This window comes from Tamandua tetradactyla, chromosome 14 (genome assembly GCF_023851605.1).
Source record: "Tamandua tetradactyla isolate mTamTet1 chromosome 14, mTamTet1.pri, whole genome shotgun sequence".
In the NCBI taxonomy this organism is placed as follows: domain Eukaryota; kingdom Metazoa; phylum Chordata; class Mammalia; order Pilosa; family Myrmecophagidae; genus Tamandua; species Tamandua tetradactyla.
In genome coordinates, this window is record NC_135340.1 from 18,961,579 (window position 1) to 18,974,634 (window position 13,056).

The 13,056-nt window shown below is 38.2% G+C and overlaps 1 long non-coding RNA gene and 1 pseudogene across 1 annotated transcript in view; one reads left to right on the top strand and one right to left on the bottom strand.

Annotated features, from left to right (window-relative positions):
• The window catches only part of LOC143655650 (uncharacterized), a 31,536-nt gene extending 25,141 nt beyond the window's left edge, over positions 1–6,395 (bottom strand). The window contains exons 1-2 of the long non-coding RNA XR_013162204.1: positions 6,326–6,395; positions 556–693 (exon numbers count right to left, since the gene is read on the bottom strand). This is a non-coding gene — a long non-coding RNA (uncharacterized LOC143655650). The remainder of the gene's footprint in view (positions 1–555; positions 694–6,325) is intronic.
• An 811-nt stretch (positions 6,396–7,206) lies between these two features.
• Positions 7,207–7,676, top strand: LOC143654828 (large ribosomal subunit protein eL29 pseudogene; annotated as a pseudogene).
• Positions 7,677–13,056: the final 5,380 nt, after the last annotated feature.

The window sequence follows — 13,056 nt, forward strand, 5'->3', positions numbered from 1 at the left end:
TCTTTGGTGGGAGGTTGGGATAAGCAATATTTACTTTTTTCTATTGTTCGAAGAACCTTGACAAGAAAAGTGTTTATTACATATGTTTCATATTAAAAAAAAAACTAACTTCACAGTCCTATAAATCTAAACAATTATTCTAAACTGCCTCCTAAAGTGGGTTCTGTGAAGTAATGTTATCTATGACCACCAGAGACAAATGAGAAATTCTGACTTGAAAGGAAAAACAAAATACACAACCACAGACACTCTCTCACACACACACACACACACACAGGACTAACTAGACCAAACTTCCAGATTAACTATAAGATATAAATCCTAAATCACAAGTTCAACAGTAGTTTTTAGCTATTTAATATTTGCTAATTAAATACATACATATGAAATATTTACAGAAAAGCATGTATAATATCTACTATGCTCTTCTTAAATATGCATAACATTTATGTCATAGTTAAAATGTACAGTTTCTCACATTCATTCACACACACATCCTCAACATTTCTCAGTAAACTTGGCTCAGTTTATGGACGGGATATTAAGCACACTTACTAAAGTTGAAGAGCAAGTTAAATGGGTAAAACTGGAATCTAGTTCTTCATTTCATTTCATTCCTTGGGTAGGTCATGAAGTACTGCTTCTGGAACTTGAGACTATTTTTGTTCTCCAGAGACAATAAAAACCACAAATCTATAAAAGGGGATATGTAAAAAATGTGAAAAATCTTTATGGCCTATTTTGTAGCTTTCTGTTCTTCTTATAAGCAATCTAAAAAGCAATGTGTTCATATACAAACATTTACTGACTTCCACTTGCCCCAGGTACTAGAGATCCAAAGACAAACAAGAGAAGGTTCCTGTACTTAGGGTATTTATATTCCAGTGAATACATCTACCTAGCATTGTAAGACAATCAACATGTTTCTTTGCATTTCAATGAAAAGCATGGTGCTAGAATGCCAACACTTTAAAATCTTTCATCATTGACATAAGAAATATGTTAAGAAACTAAGAAAAATGAGTTGAAACCCTAATCAAATGCAAAAACAGCTAGATACTCAAGGGCTGGGTTTTTTCCTCCATGTTTTTATATATTTTTTTCATAAATGATACACAATTATCGCTAAATGTCTATGACATCTCATCAGACTGAATGTGCCTCTCTGCATTCATCTCTGTCTGTATGTATCTGCTAATAATACTGCCCAAAGGATTACAGGTGCTAGAAAGAAAGTTTGCTAATATAGACAAATTAATATTAAACCAATAATTTAGAAGGTATTAATACAATTATTTTCCTATCAAGTTTTTTTTTTTTTTTTTTTTTTTTTTAAGAGAGAGGGAGGAAGGGAAGGAAAGACAGAGAAGGAAGGAAGGATGGAAGGAAGGAAGGGAGGAAGAAAGGGAAACATTTTTAAACATTTTCTTGTTTTATTATATTTTGTTTGTTTGTTTGTTTTTTACATGGGCTGGGGCCGGGAATCGAACCGGGGTCCTCCGGCACGGCAGGCAAGCACTCTTGCCCGCTGAGCCACCACGGCCCGCCCCACCTATCAAGTTTTTAATCATCAATATCAATTGAGAGTTTGACATGGGCAAGTTTTGCCAGTTGGAGATTCATTACTTCCAAAAATATTTCTCACACTGTCATTTAAAAATTAGTTTTGAAGTTAATCTGTGTTTGATAGCTATATATTCCTTTAAAGTAAAACAGACTAAATTAACAGTCACCAGTCACCACAAAAGTTTAAGAGTACCAGTCAAAAAACTAAAGTACATGTACCTGATTGTATTCATCACACTAAAAGTCTTTTACTTATTTATCAATTATAAAATGTATAGATTAAGTTGTTGACATTATTTTCTTATTTAATGGCTCAAGTGGAAACTATTAACATGTAAAAATTATTCTATTTAACCTGGTAAAGTGATCATTTGTGATATAAACCTACTCACTGTTGGTTGAGTTGGTTGGACACATGTCACCTAATATATTGATATGCCTGTTGTCAATATGCGCTCTATCAAAGACCTCTGTGTTTTAGAACAAAAAGTTTCCTCTCTTGCCTCTAGTAACTTTCCAACTTCTTTCTGAACTTGTCAGGAAGCGCTTCAGTAAATAATTAAATTGTAAATAAAGATATTTGTTTTGTACTTATATGATGATCATTGATACAGCTGCCACACGCACTGCCTGCCCTGATACTGCCACATGCTGAACCTGCTCTTTGCATCTGTGGGTACATTTCCCTTACCATCATTCCCTGAGGAATTGAGCCTGTCTTACAACCCAGCCTGGACCTGAACTTGCAGACGAGGCCATTTCCTGCTGTGTATCATCACAATGATTCACAGTGGAGGAATCATAAGAAAGAAGAGAGGGACCAAAAGACTGTAAGGTCAGAACAACATGATTTTCAATAAGGAAGAAAGATAATTCCGCAAACTGTATTCGGGCATACTTAACATTACTTTCAGTAGAAAGTTTAGAATGGATACTTGTAGGTGATTTGAGAGTACTCAGAAGAAAAAGAAATGATCACTTGGAGTCAAACTGAGTTTACCTAAGTCAGGTCAAGCCACACTAACTTTACTTCTTTCTCAATTAAGGATGGTAGGTTGGTAATCATGGAGAATGCTATACAAAAAGTGTAAAATATTGAATCCCTAGTGGACCACATTATAATGCAGTTAGATCGTGCTTGAATGACTTTGGTCTGAGAAAGTACAAAAATGTTTTCTTGGACTCAGGCCTTCAGCCGTATGCTGCAGGGCTCTGTCCCAGGCTTTATTGTACTCAACATTTTTATTAATGATTTGGATAAGGTGTTCTAGTTTGCTAGCTGCTAGAATGCAATATAGCAGAAACAGAATGGCTTTTAAAAAGGGGAATTTAATAAGCTGCAAGTTTACAGTTCTAAGACCGAGAAAAACATCCCAATTAAAACAAGTCTATAGAAATATCCAATCTAAGGCATCCAAGAAATGGAACGGCTTTCAAAAAGGAAATTTATTAAGTTGCAAGTTTACAGTACTAAGGCTATAAAAATGTCCAAACTAAGGAGAAAGATAACTTGACTCATGAAAGGCTGATGTGGAAGAGGAAATACAAATGGCCAAAAGGCACATGAAGAGATGCTCAACGTCCCTGGCCATTAGAGAAATGCAAATCAAAACCACAATGAGATATTATCTCACACCCACCAGAATGGCCATTATCAATAAAACAGAAAATGACAAGTGCTGGAGAGGATGTGGAGAAAGAGGCACACTTATTCACTGTTGGTGGGAATGTCAAATGGTGCAACCTCTGTGGAAGGCAGTTTGGCGGTTCCTCAGAAAGCTGAATATAGAATTGCCATACGACCTGGCAATACCATTGCTAGGTATCTACTCAAAGGACATAAGGGCAAGGACACAAATGGACATTTGCACACCAATGTTTATAGCAGCATTATTTACAATTGCAAAGAGATGGAAACAGCCAAAATGTCCATTATCAGAAAAGTGGCTAAACAAACTGTGGTATATACATACAATGGAATATTATGCAGCTGTAAGACTGAATAAAGTTATGAAGTATGTAACAACATGGATGGACCTTGAGAACATTATGCTTAGTGAGATTAGCCAAAAACAAAAAGACAAATATTGTATGGTCTCACTGATATGAACTGACATTAGTGAATAAACTTGGAATATTTTGTTAGTAGCGGGGACCATCAGCAGATAGAAATAGGGTAAGATATTGGGTAATTGGAGCTGAAGGGATACAGATTGTGCAACAGGACTGAATATAAAAACTCAGAAATAGGCAGCACAATATTATCTAACTGTAATACAATTATGTTAAAACACTGAATGAAGCTGAACGTGAGAATGACAGACGGAGGAGGGCTGGGGGCATAAATGAAATCAGAAAGAAAGATAGACAATAAAGATTGAGATGGTATAATCTAGGAATGCCTAGAGTGTATAATAATAGTGACTAAATGTACAAATTTTTAAAATGTTCTTGCATGAGAAAGAACAAAGGCATGTCATTACTGCAGGGTGCTGAAAATAGATGGTAATTAATATTTTAAATTTTCAACTTATGTGTGAGACTAAAGCAAAAAATATTTGGTACAAAATTTATATTTTGACTAGTGCATTTCCTAATATAACTTATGTAGATAGCTTGACTGAACACCATAAGTACTTGGAAATTTGGGTAGGACATGAGATTTTTTCTTTTTTTTAATTAATTAATTAATTAATTTAAAAAAATTAACAACAAACAAACAAAAACATTAACATATGATCATTCCATTCTACATATATAATCAGCAATTCACAATATCATCACATAGGTGCATATTCATTATTCACAAAAAGAAATAAAAAGACAGCAGAAAAAGAAATAAAACGAAAACAGAAAAAAAAAAGATTATACATACCATACCCCTTACCCCTCACTTTCATTGATCACTAGCATTTCAAACTAAATTTATTTTAACATTTGTTCCCCCTATTATTTATTTTTATTCCATATATTCCACTCATCTGTTGACAAGGTAGGTAAAAGGAGCATCAGACACAAGGTTTTCACAATCACACATTGTGACAGCTGTATCATTATTCAATCATCCTCAAGAAACATGGCTAATGGAACACAGCTCTACATTTTCAGGCAGTTCCCTCCAGCCTCTCCATTACATCTTGAATAACAAGGTGATATCTACTTAAAGGACATGAGATTTTATTGGTTTGTCCAGAGTGATGCCCTAATGAATCCCAGAGTGATTTGATCAGTGAGTGGAAAAGTATTTGCAAAGTCCCCTTCAGGGAATGGTGAGAACAGGGAGAAATTCAACTTCCCCAAGTTGAATTCTTGATATTCTCACAAGCAGTGTGGACAACCAAAGTTACAGGCTGAGCCCCCAGTCCTGGGGTTTGTTCATATGAAACTTAACCCCACAAAGGATAGGTCAAGCCTACTTAAAATTAGGCCTAAGAATCACCCCCAAGAGAACCTCTTTTGTTGCTCAGATGTGGCCTCTCTCTCCAGCCAACACAACAAGCAAACACACTGCCCTCCCCCTGTCTACGTGGGACATGACTCCCAGGGGTGCAGACCTCCCTGGCACTGTGGGACAGAAATCCTAGAATGAGCTGAGACTCAGCATCAAGGGATTGAGAAAACCTTCTCCACCAAAAGGGGGAAGAGTGAAATGAGACATAGTGTCAATGGCTGAAAGATTCCAAACAGAGTTGAGAGGTTATCCTGGAGGTCATTCTTACGCATTAAATAGATATCACCTTGTTAGTCAAGATGTAATGGAGAGGCTGGAGGGAACTGCCTGAAAATATAGAGCTGTGTCCCAGTAGCCATGTTTCTTAATGACTGTATAATGATACAGCTTTCACAAAGTGACTGTGTGATTGTGAAAACCTTGTGTCTGATGCTCCTTTTATCTACCTTGTCAACAGACGAGTAGAACATATTGAATAGAAATGAATAATAGGGGGAACAAATGTTAAAATAAATTTAGTTTGAAATGCAAGTGATCAATGAAAGCGAGGGGTAAGGGGTATGGTATATATAAAATTTTTTTTCTGTTTTCATTTTATTTCTTCTTCTGAATAGATGCAAATGTCCCAAGAAATTATTATGATGCTGAATATGCAACCATGTGATGACATTGTGAATTACTGATTATATATGTAGAACGGAATGATCAAAACAGGAATGCTTGCATTTGCTTTTTTTTTTTTTTTGGTATTTAAAAAAATAAAATTTAATTAAATTTAAAAAAAAAGAAAGGCTGAAGTGTCTGGAACACCTCTGTCCCCTGGGAAGGCGCATGGCTGATATCTGCTGGCCCTTTGGCTTCTCATTTCAACCAATTTCCCTGGGAGCATTTTTTTTTCTGCCTCGGCAAACATTTGGGTCTACTCTGAAGCTTTTCTGAGAATGGTTACCTCTTAAAGGACTCCAGCAAATGACCCACCTTGAATGGGTAGAGATACATCTCCATGGAAACCACCTAATCAAAAGGCACTACCCACAACTGGACGGGTCACATCTCAATGGAAACAATAAAAAAGATCCCACCCAACAATATTGAATTAGAATTAAAGAATATGGCTTTTCTGGAGTACACAACAGTTTCAAACTAGCACACAACTGAATAATATTCCATCATATATATATATATATATATACCACATTTGCTTATCCATTCATCAGTTGTTGGACACTTGGATTGTTTACATCTTTTGGTAATTGTACATAATACTGCTATGAACATTGGTGTGCAAAAATCTGTTTACATCCTTACCTTCAGTTTTTCTGAGTAATACCTAGTAGTAGGCCATAAGGCAGTTTTATATTTAGTTTCCTTAGGAACCAGCAAACTGTTTTCCATGGTAGCTGTACCATTCTATATTCCCATCAACAATGGATAAGTGTTCTATTTCTCTATATCCTCTCCAACACTTTTAGTTTTCTATTTTTTTAATAATTGTCATTCTAGTAGGTGTGAAATGATACCCACTGAAGTTTTGATTTGCATTATCCTAATAGCTAACGATGTTGAACATCTTTTCACGTACATTTTAGCCATTTGTATATCCTCTTTGGAAAAATATCTATTCATGTCTTTTGTCTATCTTTTAATTGGGTTGTCTTTTTATCTTTGAATGGCAGACTCTCATTATATATTCTGGACAGTAAACCCTTATCAGACATGTGGTTTCCAAATATTTTCTCCCATTGAATAGGCTACCTTTTTACTTTCTTCACAGATTCCTTTGAAGCACAAAAGTATTCAGTCTTGAGGGGGTCCCATTCATCTATTTTTTCTTTTGTGGCTTTGTGCTTTGGGTCTAAGGTTTAAGAAACCACCTCCTACCACAAGATCCTGAGGACACTTCCCTACATTTTCTTCTAGGAGTTTTATAACTCTGGCTTTTATATTTAGGGCTTTGACCCATTTTAAGTTAATTTTTGTATAAGGTGTGAGATAGGGGTCCTCTTTCATTCATTTGGATATGGATATCCAGTTTTCCCAGTACTGTTTGTTGAAGATTCTGCTCTGACCCAGTTGGGTGGACTTGGCAGCCTTGTCAAAAATCAATTGGGAAAAAGAAAAAAAAATCAATCGACCACTTTTCTTTACCGGTCCCAGACATTCCTGGAACTACAAGCAAGGATGCAGATATGGCCAAGAATAAGAACCACACCATGCACAATCAGTCCCGGAAATGGCACAGAAATGGCATCAAGAAGTCCCGATCACAAAGATATGACTCTTTTAAAGGGGTGGATGCCAAGTTCTTGAAGAATATGTGCTTTGCCAAGAAGCATAACTTGAGGGACTTAAGAAGATGCAGGCCAACAATGCCAAGGCCATGAACACATGTGCAGAGCATCAAGGCCCCTGTAAAACCCAAGGAGGTCAAGCCAAAGATCCCAAAGAGTAGTAGCCACAAGCTCAATCAACTTGCCTATATCACCCACCCCAAGCTTGGGAAGTGTGCTCGTGCATACATCGCCAAAGATCTCAGATTCTGCCAACCAAAGTGCAAGGCCAAGGATCAAACCAAGGCCCAGGCACCATCTCCAGCTCAGGTTACTACTCCCAGTCAGGATCCCAAGGTGCCCAGGCTTCCACAAAGGCTCCTGAGTAGAGCCCTCCATCTGCCAATGTGAGGATGGAAGGACTGCTGTGACCCCTGGGCACCCGCATTTGTCCTCCTGTGCAAATAAACTTGTACAGATAAACTTGATGCAGGAAAAAAGAAATAAATTGGCCATTGTTCTAGTTTGCTAGCTGCCGAAATGCAGAAAAGGAATGGCTTTTAAAAAGGGGAATTTAATACATTGCTTTTTTAAGGCTGAGAAAAGGTCCCACTTAAAGCAAGTCTATAGAAATGTCCAATCTAAGTCACCCAGGGAAAGATACCGTGATTCAAGAAGGCCAAGGAAGTTCAGGGTTTCTCTCTCAAGTGGAAGGGCATATGGCGAACACAGTCAGAGTTTCTCTCTCATCTGCAAAGGCACATGGTGAACATGGTCAGGGTTCCTCTGTCATCTGTAAGGGCACATGGCGAACACGGTGTCATCTGCTAGCTTCTTCTCCTGGCCTCCTACTTCATGAAGCTCACTGGGAGGCATTTTCTTTCTTCATCTCCAAAGGTCACTGGCTGGTGAACTCTGCTTCTCGTGGCTATGTCGTTCTGCTTTGCTCTCTCTGAATCTCCTAGTCTCCAAAATGTTTCCCCTTTTGTAGGACTCCAGTAAACCAATCAAGGCCCACCCAAATGGGTGGAGACAAGTTGTCACCTAATCCAGTTTAACAACCACTCTTGACTAAATCACATCATCCAGGGAGATGACCCGATTACAGTTTTAAACATGCAGTATTGAATAGGGATTATTCTACCTTTATGAAATGGAGTTTTGATTAAAACATGGCTTTTCTAGGGTCCATACATCCTTTCAAACCAGCACATTCCACCCTCTGGACCCTAAAAAAGACATGTTTTTCCCATATACAAAAAACATTAATTCCATTACAATATCAGAAAACTTTAAAGCATTTCAGTAACAATCAAATGCAATGCAAGTTAAAACCAGTACAAAATCTCATCAAAGTTAGGTCTGTGCTCAGGCAAATTCTCTTCTGTCTCTGGACCTTTGAAAACTCATAACAAGTTATTTGCCAACATACAAAGGAGGAACAGTCATGGGATACATTTACACATTTCCATGGGGAAGAAAGAGAACAGGGGTCACCGGACCCATACAGTTTTGAAAACTTGCAGGGCAAATTTCATTAGATTTCAAAGTCTGAGAGTCATTTATCTTCAGGTTTTTAGAAAGCAGCATTCCCTCCCTTCCCAAAGGCCTGTGCAGAGGCCTGCCTCTCTCTGAATGCAACCTTGGGGGACACTGGGAAGACCACCTTTTTCTCAGCTCCACCCTCTCCAAGCATTGGGGCTGCACCCGGGCTCTCTGCCATCTCTGGGACACACGCTCAACCCCACCATGTGGTGGAAGCCAGGCTCTCCCCAAACTCCAAGGAACGTGCTTCATCCTCTCCAAAGCCTGAGGTGGCATGACTCTTCCATTGCAACAAGATAGAAGGCCCATCCTCCGCCTTTGGGGCAATCTCACCCTCTTGACGGGCTTGGGTGGGTTGGCTCTCCTGGCCTGAGGCTTCCTAACTTCAGACCTCAGCCTCCATGGTTTTGCCTCTGAAGTTATTTCTCCTCCAATGTGTCCCTTCTCTGAACCCCCCAGTCTAGACTGGCAGTGCATCTGTTATACAGGTCTCAAAGCATTCTCATTGGCTTTCTATGTAGTAATGTTGGATCATTTCCATCAGACATAAGGAGTTTCCACAAATCCTTCCTGGATAACTCCATTGCCAATCCTGGCTTTCTCTGAAATGGCTGACTGGTTCCACATTTGGTACTGTTCTCTGTGATCTCCCTTCCAGGAAGCCCAGAATTCTACAGAACATCAACTTCTGGTTTCTTTGTACCCAAGAGTTCAGTTCTCAGCTTATCTCTTTCCTGTCACATTTCACTGTAAGCTGTGAGGAGAAACCAGGCTGCACTTTTGACATTTAATCTGGAGATCTTTTCTGCTAAATATTCAACTTCATGGCTTTTAAAATCACCCTTCCAGCCAAAGCCACTAGTCATTTTTGCCAGATTATCCGCTATTTTAAAAGATGGTTTGCCTTCCTTCCAGCTTGCAATAACACGTGCCGCATTTCGGTCTAGAGCTTCATTACAGGTATCTTTAGAGTCCACATTTCTACCAACAGTCTCTTCAAAGCATTCTAGGCCTTCTCTATCAAGCTCCTCACAACACCTCCAAAATCTTCCCCTTATCCATTTAAAAAGCTGTCCCAGCATGTTTGGTATTTGTAAGCCACAGCAGCAGTACCCCACTCCTGGTACCAAAATCTGTTCTAGTTTGCTTAGCTGCCGAAATGCAATATACCAGAAAAGGAATGGCTTTTAAAAAGGAGAATTAATAGGTTGCTAGGCTAAGGCTGAGAAAATGTCCCAATTAAAGCAGTGTATAGAAATGTCCAATCTAAGTCACCCAGGGAAAGATACCATGATTCAAGAAGGCCGAGGAAGTTCAGGGTTTCTCTCTCAAGTGGAAGGGCACATGGCGAACACAGTCAGAGTTCCTCTGTCATCTGCAAAGGCACATGGTGAACATGGTCAGTGTTCCTCTGTCATCTGTAAGGGCACATGGCGAACACAGTGTCATCTGCTAGCTTCTTCTCCTGGCCTCCTACTTCATGAAGCTCACTGGGAAGCATTTTCTTTCTTCATCTCCAAAGGTTGCTGGTTGGTGGACTTTGCTTCTCGTGGCTATGTCATTCTGCTTTGCTCTCTCTGAATCTCCTAGTCTCCAAAATGTTTCCTCTTTTATAGGACTCCAGTAAACCAGTCAAGGCCCACCCAAATGGGTGGAGACATGTCATCACCTAATCCAGTTTAACAACCACCCTTGACTAAATCACATCATCCAGGGAGATGACCTGATTACAGTTTCAAACATACAGTATTGAATAGGGATTATTCTACCTTTATGAAATGGGATTTTGATTAAAACATGGCTTTTCTAGGGTCCATACATCCTTTCAAACCAGAACAGACTTAAATGCATAGGTCTATTTCTGAGCTTTCAATTCAGTTTCATTGATTAATATGCTTATTTTTCTGCCAGTATCATACTGTTTTGACCACTGTAGCTTTGTAATATGCTTTAAAGACAGGTAGTGTGGGTCCTTCAACTTGCTTTTTCTTTTTCAAGATGTTTTTGCCTATTTGAGGTCTCTTACACTTCTAAATAAATTTGATAATTGGCTTTTCCAATTCTGCAAAGTAGGCTGTTGGAATTTTATTGGAACTGCATTGAATCTGTAAATCAATTTGTGTAGAATGGACATTTTAACAAAATTTAGTCTTCCACATAAAATTAAATTTGTACTCTCTCCAGCCAACACAACAAGCAAACTTACCACCCTCCCACTGTCTACGTGGGACATGACTCCCAGAGGTGTGGACCTTCCTGGCAACGTGGGACAGAAATCCTAGAATGAGCTGAGACTCAGCATCAAGGGATTGAGAAAATGTTCTCAACCAAAAGGGGGAAGAGTGAAATGAGACAAAAGAAAGTGTCAAGGGCTTAGAGATTCCAAACAGAGTTGAGAGATTATCCTTGAGGTTATTCTTATGCATTAAATAGATATCATGTTGTTATTCAAGATGTAATGGAGAGGCTGGAGGGAACTGCCTGAAAATGTAGAACTGTGTTCCAGTAGCCATGTTTCTTGAAGATGATTGTATAATGATATAGCTTTTACAAAGTGACTGTGTGACTGTGAAAACCTTGTGTCTGATGCTCCTTTTATCTACCTTATCAACAGGCAAGTAAAACATATGGAATAAAAATAAATAATCGAGGGAACAAATGTTAAAATAAATTTAGATTGAAATGCTAGTGATCAATGAAAGGGAGGGGTAAGGGGTTTGTTATGTATGCATTTTTTTCTGTTGTCTTTTTATTTCTTTCTCTGAATTGATGCAAATGTTCTAAGAAATGATCATGACGATAAATATGCAACTATGTGATGATATTGTGAATTATTGATTTAATATGTAGAACGGAAAAAAATTAAATTTGTATATCACATATAGTTGTTAAGGATTACCAATGTATTCATTAACTACAAAAAGGTTCTTTTTGTTATTGTTTGTTTTTTGGTAAAATCTTATTGTAAAAGCCAGCATTTTCAATTGAAAATCAACAGTATCCCCTATGTGGGACATGACATCCAAGGGTGAAAGTTTCCCTGGCAACATGGGAGATGACTCCCAGGGATGAGCCTGGCCCTGGCACCATGGGACCAACAATGCCATCCTGACCAAAAAGGGGGAAAGAAGTGTAACTAATAAAGTATCAGTGGCTGAGAGAGTTCAAATAAAGTTGAGAGGCTATTCTGGAGGTCACTCTTACACAAGGTTCAGTTAGACCTTGCTACCTATCATAACTTGCCAAACCCCAACCAAAACCGTTCCTGCCAATCCTAAAGAATACCTAGGGAATTTATAGGATTCTACAAAGTTTCCATGCACTAGGGTAACTTTCCAGAAACCTATAAACTCCAGAAGGGTCCCTGGACCAGATAAGGTCTGAGATGCAGAGGGGCCAGCTTCTCCAGAACATCAAATAGTTCCATCCCCCTGTCCTATATTATCGACAGCCCCTTCCAACATGAAAAAGTTACAATGGGCATAGTACAAATATCCCTGAAGAGTGGGAGAAAGACCAAAAGTGATGGTGGAGTTATACAGAGAAGGTAGAATTTAACAAATGAGCATGAATTCTGAATCATTATATTATTTCTTCTAGTCTCCAGTGTCTTAGAGCAGCTAGAAGTAAAAAACTAAAATTGTGGAATTATAACCCATACCAAACTCTGAAATCTGTTCTACAACTAATTGTTGCAATGTACTTTGGAATTTATTGATTTTTTTTGTATAAATGTTATTTTTCACAAAAAAAATTTTTAAGGAGAAGGAGGAATATAATAGAAAAGATAGGATTTAACAAATGAGTATGACTGCTGAATCATTATATTGACATTTCTTTTGGTCTCCAGTGTCCTGGAGCAGCTAGATGGAAAAACAAAAAATCGTGGAACTGCAACCCATATCAAATCAAATCCAAGTACTGTCCTGTGCTTGGAAATTTATTGCTTATTTGTATACATGTTATATTTCACAATAAAAAAAAGTTTAAAAAAATCAAAAGTACAAGTATAGTTCAGGTAAAGATATCCTTCAATAGTGCTAATACAGACAGGGATTTTAGTAAACTACCATCTTGAGCTGCATTAATTAAAAATTAAGTACTTAGAACCAGAGGAACAATGGTTCTATACATTTTTGCTTGATCAGACCACACAAGACTTGCAGACAGACGTTAAGAGTATCTACTGGATGCCAACCAGGATAATGGGAATTGGGAACTAAG